This window comes from Gossypium arboreum, chromosome 11, assembly GCF_025698485.1.
Source record: "Gossypium arboreum isolate Shixiya-1 chromosome 11, ASM2569848v2, whole genome shotgun sequence".
Lineage (NCBI taxonomy): Eukaryota > Viridiplantae > Streptophyta > Magnoliopsida > Malvales > Malvaceae > Gossypium > Gossypium arboreum.
This window is the reverse complement of record NC_069080.1, coordinates 19,404,917-19,411,053: the sequence shown is the minus strand read 5'-3', so window position 1 is coordinate 19,411,053 and position 6,137 is coordinate 19,404,917. Positions and strand designations below refer to the sequence as shown.

The following is a 6,137-nucleotide window of genomic DNA, read 5'->3' as shown; positions in this document are numbered from 1 at the left end:
TGTTTTGTAATTTATATATTAAATAATTTATTATATAATTGTAAAAGGGATAATATTAATTTTAATATATTAAAATTATGATTATAGTTTAAATTATGTAAGAGATAATTTTCCCCTTTTTCCTAATCCGAATCCTTAAAATAATCACCCCTTTTTCCCCAATTCAAAATCCGTAATCCCTAGAATCGCTTTTTTCTAACAATGGTTTAGTGTGCAATTGTATACATGAACTTTAATTTGATCCCGTTCTTGTAAATTATTAACACAATTATTGATATAACATCATTTTTATTTATATATTGCGTACATAAATATTTATATTTATCCAATATAAAAATATATTGATGTATTTATTTTTAAAATGTGTATGATTAAATCAAAATTAAAGTTTCAACTATACATTTAAACCACAATTAGAATTTCACGTCTACAATTACACATTAAACCGAAATTCATATATAATTCGAGATGTATCTCTATCAAAATTTAGGTGTATACATATAATTAAATGCCATTTATATAAAAATCTAAACAACTAATGCGACCATACTTAAAAGAATAATGCTTGTATTGTTGTGTCATTTTGTATTTTTTAATTCATCGATTCCATTTTATTTCTCTTAAAGTTTCCTTTTGTATTTTATATGTTAATTTAAAAATTATAAAATCTTCAAAAAAGATTTTAAAATTTAAAATTAAAAATTAAAAATAAAAATAAAAATAAAAATAAAAACTTAATATTTAATATTTTAGTTCATATTTCAATTAAAAGTTCAATATTCAAAATTAAAAAATTCTAAAAATGATAATCTCAACCCAAAAATTTTGAAAGAAAAAATAAAAATATATATTAAAAATAAAAAATTTTAAATTAAGTAATAGTGGCGTTTTTAGGCAAAACGCCACAAAAAATTGATCTATAATAGTGTTTTTAATGGAAACGCCGCAAAAAGAGAAAATCAAAATCCCCAAATTTTTTGGTTACCCGCTCGTTACTCCCTCTTCTTCTTATCTCCATCGCGCGCCTAAATCCCCCAAATAACTCTCAAAATTTGCCCCCAAATTTCCCATTTCCGGCAACACCAAGTCAATACATCTACTGTATTTGTTCGGCTGAGAAAAAAAGGGAAAGAAGGAGGTCGGGAACCGGCGAAGTTCGTCGGATTTCATCTATTCGTCATCGGATCTTCCAAAAAAATAACTCTTTATTTGAGTTTCGAACGCGGATATAGAAAAGAATCGGGAAAATGAAGGGATCTGGACCTCTTGTTGCGACCGTGCTCGTTGCGTCTACGGTGGCTTTCACTTCGTCTTCATCCGTCGAAGTCCAACATGTTTCTTTTTCTCCAACCTCCTCCAACCAGGTTTATTCTCCCCCTTTTAATTAGAGCATTTTTTTCATTCAGAAGTTAGAAATTTGGCCTAAATGTTTCTTTTTTCTTTAATTTTGTAGATATTTTACTGGGAAAATTTGGCTGCTTAAATCTATTAATTCGAGTGCCTTGCTTCTGGATCTAGATTTGCTCATTTAATTTCACTTTAGGAGCATGATTCATTTGCTTTAATTTTAAATTAAATATTTAGTTCTTGATATTAACATGGAACAATTGATTGTGTAGGAGTCACAGAACATTGCATCGAGGAATCGTACGACGTTATTTAGGAGGTTAAAATTGTATTATTATTAAAATTGTTTAGATTTTAATCGTAATCCTTGCTGTGATTGAAAGATACTGTATTTTGAACATTCTTCTTCCATTTCCATCTATATTTTCTCTCAAAAAATTCCAACACCAAGACCATTAAGGGAATTTCCTCTATTTTCAACTAAATCTGACCTTATATGGCTCTTCCATTCAACTTGGATGACTCAACCTAAGTTCATTGTTGTTTTTCTTGCTCTTTTGCTAAGTTTGAGCAATGGTAAACATAATGAAGTAAAGCTACAATATTGAACTGTCCCTGCCCTAGAAGCCATTCTGATTGATAATAAATGAAACAATGAAAGAGAGGAATGCATGTTTGTTTTTTTATATTTTTCTTGTTTATTTTCAGTGTGGGTTTGGCTGAGGGGCATGGTAGGTTCTCCCATGAATATTAGTCCTGTGTAGAAAGGGCTTGCAGATTTTACCCAGAAGCTGAGCTCAGCCACAACTGAATTGGAGAAAGCTAAAGCACAGATTGGGATTGATGTTCATAGCGCACTAAACTCAGCTCTCACAGGCTAACCGTTGTTTGCCATTATGTTCATTGGTTAGTCCATTTGTCCCCTTCTCTTTTAGGTTGATCTCATGGTTGCTGATGTTATTCTGAATATAGTGGTTCTATTTGTTCTGAATATTTAAAGAGATACTGCTTGATTAATAAAGAGGAAACCGGAGATTTTGATTTGATATATAATCAAATACACTAGTATTAGTGGTAGTAGCATAAAAGCAACAACGGCCATGGATTAAAGCTAAGGGAATTAATATAACAGAGAAAATCACTTCATAAGATCTCAGCACTAATATTTAGCATCTATAAAAATGTAGGTGGTGTGTTCTTTTTGGTCTGACACACTTTGGCATCCATTTGCCACATTGGGTTTTGATTAAATCTAGAATCAAGTCGATAGAGGGCAAGCTCTTTTTGTACTATTTTTTTTCTAATTAAAAAAACTTAAATTTAGAATCTTGCTTAAAGGCATTAAATTTTTTACCACTCGACTCAAAAGGTGTCAAAGGTGATGATGTATTATGGGCTATTTGTTGTCTGGTGATCATCCAAGTTATGACTTTAAAATAAAAGCTTGGAACTTGAAGGAGTACTTGCCATGTCAACTTTTATATATTTCATAAATAAAGAAAAGAATCATCGTCACTCCGAAAAACAAGAAAAAGGTGTTTATTACTTCCAAATCCAGTAAATAATTAAACAAATTCTTGAGCTTGCATAGCATCTAGTCAGTTTGCTTTTTATATTGTGTTGTTGCACTTGGGGGGGTTTCCTTTTAAGAAAGAATACTTGGTGAGAAAATTTTTGCTAATTGTTTAGATTTGGAATAAATCACGTTACAATCAAATTTTATTATTAAATATAGTGCTATAACTTCTCTAATTTAAAGCTATACTTACTAGTAGTTTTTTTTTTCAAAGAAAAAGCTTTACATCCCTTAAATAGCATATTCTGTCTCTATACTTTAATTTGTTTATTTTTATTATTAAAAATCTTGATCTTAACATGGATCTAGATTTGCTCATTTAATCTCACTTTAGGAGCACGATTCATTTACTTTAATTTTAATTTTGTTGTTATTAAGGAGGTTTGTGTAGATATAAATCTTCTCATCTGGTTATCTATTATTTTTCCCTTATATATTTTTTTCTTTTTTAACTCAGATTGGTTACTGTTTACTATTTAATCATATGGAAACTGACTTACCTTAAGCTGTAGCTTTGAAACAATTATAGGTAGCTAATTTTATGAGAAGATTTCTAGTTTGATTCTGGCTATGTCATAAAAACTTGAATTGATAGATGAAAAAATATTGAGTGAAGTGATAACCTATATTACATTTTAAAAAGAGAATGTATGTTTAAATTTTGAAGGTAATATTATTGAAAGAGACAGATACAAACTTCAAATATAATATTATAATAACAATAAATTTGACAAGAAAAATATAAAAAAATCATAAAAACTTTGAGTTTTAAACCAAAAGAGGAAGGACAAATGTTAAGTTGAAATTAGAAACCTGTTGATTTTTTACCCGGGGGGCCTCTAAGTAGGAACTGTGTTTGTACTTTTCATTTCGTGTTTAAATGGTTTAAATTTTCATATAAATTACAAGAGAAATAATTTTCCCTTTTTCACAAGGTACATCCACTATCTTGTTTTTAGCGTTAGTAACAATTGTGGTTGTTTTGAGACCTCATGATTAATTAAAACTATTAAGTAAAAACCCATTAATAATTGAGGTTTTTATATGATAGAGGATATTTTTATGCTGTTATATCATTCATAAAAGTTAATTTTTTTCCTATTGTTAATTTTATATGTTAACTTTGAAGTACATTTGTCCGATTCTCAATGCATTTTCTTATATATTTTCTACCCAACATCCATTCTTTGGTCACAAAATGATTAAAATATATATGATTAAAATTATAGACTTCTTTTGATGTTTTTGTCTTATATATGATTAAAAAATATATGATCTAAAAGCAAGAGAGAAGGAACTTAAAGCAAAAGAGGCTGAACTGAATAAACGTGAATAGATAATTTGTTCTTATATGTTCGGATGCAATATGTAACTGTGTTGTATGTAAGGTGATTTTGCTATTCATTTTGCTCTTAGATTAATTTGTTCTTGTAGTAACTGAATGTTAACTTTATATTTTGCAGGAGTTAAGAAGGAAAAAGGATGCAATAGCACGAGGTAGGTTCTTTTTTATTTTTTATCTTGATGAGTCCCGAGTTTATCCATTACCAGTTTTATTTTGACATGAGTTCTTGACATGAGTCCCTTAAACATCTTTTGCTTTTTTCTTCCAAAAGTTTAACGTCTTTCCATTAGAGTTTCATCGTCAAGTTTATCTCCTCTTCCTTTTGATTGACATTTTCAATACTTTGGGTTCAGGATCCCCTATATGCTAGAGGTATAGAGTTTGAACTTTGGCATGAGCTTGTTTTTCAGCAACTATGGCATTTTGCGCTCATATTCAACGATTAGACATTTCAAAGTGACTAAAGATAATACCAAATTTGTTTGAATGAAAAATAATTACTTTATCAATGCTATTGGACATAGAAATTAAGATTATGATAACTAAAAACTTGTGATATTTGTGAGCTTAATAAAAAAAAGTGAAACATGTTATGAGTCGCATGAAATCGAGAAAGGAGATAGACATTAAACACGTGAGGTTCGTCATGACATCTCACTTAACCTTCATTTGACCTTTTTTGTCTTTTTTATATATGCTACTTAGTTTCTTTTTGAGGCCTTTACAAGTCCATCAACATGAAACTGGACTTATGCCTGTCATTTATTTATAGCGACATTAGCATTTACAATTAGCCTAGCATCAGTTTTTTTATTATGGGTTTACTTTTTACTGATTTCACTTTCATTTCAATAAATGGTATAGCTAATTTCCTTGTTTTGCTCAATTAGGTGACTGAGATTTCGTTTAACAATTTTCTTTATTGTTGGAACAAGTCTTAACCAAGATCAAGATCAAAGTACTTCACTAAGTTATATATGCAGGCATTGCAATACTTTGGCTTCATCTAAGCTTGAACCAGCCGTCTGTTGTATATTGTTTCTTCTTCTTTTCTGATATTTTTCCTTTGATTAATAAGAGTTGACGATGATGAATTTTGTTTTAGAAATTGTAATACTTTGTGTGTGTTTTTTTTATGTATTAAATTACATATTGAGTCAATGTATAAGTATTAAATTTAAATTCATTTATTTTTATATTTAATTTTGAAGTTTAAATTTTAATGGAAAATTTAATTTAATTAATATTTTTATTTATTCTTTTAAAGTTCAAAATTCAAAATTAAACATAATATAATATTTAACATAGAAATAAATATTATTTAATTAAAATAAAATAATTTTTTAAAGGTCATGATTTTTAGCAGTGTTTTTGGGAAAAGCGCCGTTAAAGGTCGAATCTTTAGCGGCGTTTTTAAGAAAAGCGCCGCTAAAGGTTATGATCTTTAGCGGCGTTTGTGGAAAAAGCGCCGCTAAAAGTTATGATCTTTAGCGGCATTTATGGGAAAAACGCCGCTAAAGGTACTAATCTTTAGTGGCATTTTTGGGAAAAGCATCGCTAAAGGTCATGATCATTAGCAGCGTTTGTGGGAAAAACGCTGCTAAAGGACTAATCTTTAGCAGCGTTTGTGGGAAAAGCGCCGTTAAAGGTCATGATCTTTAGCGGCGTTATCTATAGCGGCATTTTTTGCGGTGCTTGTAAAAACGCCACAAATAGTTTTAGTGGGGCTTAAAAGCGCCACTAAAAGTCAATTTTGCTGCAGTGATGGTTCGCATAACAGTAAACATGTAAGTACGTAGCTTAGTAAAACACATGGGCTCGCATACATAAAAGACTTTGCATGAAAACACATAGCATAAAGGTTCACAT

At 29.6% G+C, this 6,137-nt stretch overlaps 1 long non-coding RNA gene across 4 annotated transcripts; it reads left to right on the top strand.

Annotated features, from left to right (window-relative positions):
• The first annotated feature begins 920 nt into the window (after positions 1–920).
• LOC108471285 (uncharacterized) lies at positions 921–5,498 on the top strand. Of its 4 annotated transcripts, none has more exons than XR_008273818.1 (5): positions 921–1,364; positions 1,454–1,666; positions 2,056–2,253; positions 4,387–4,420; positions 5,159–5,498. It is a non-coding gene; the product is annotated as an uncharacterized LOC108471285 (long non-coding RNA). The 4 variants fall into 4 exon arrangements; XR_008273819.1 differs by having other exon boundaries at positions 922–1,364; positions 1,629–1,666; XR_008273817.1 differs by having other exon boundaries at positions 922–1,364; positions 1,620–1,666.
• The last annotated feature ends 639 nt before the right edge of the window (positions 5,499–6,137 follow it).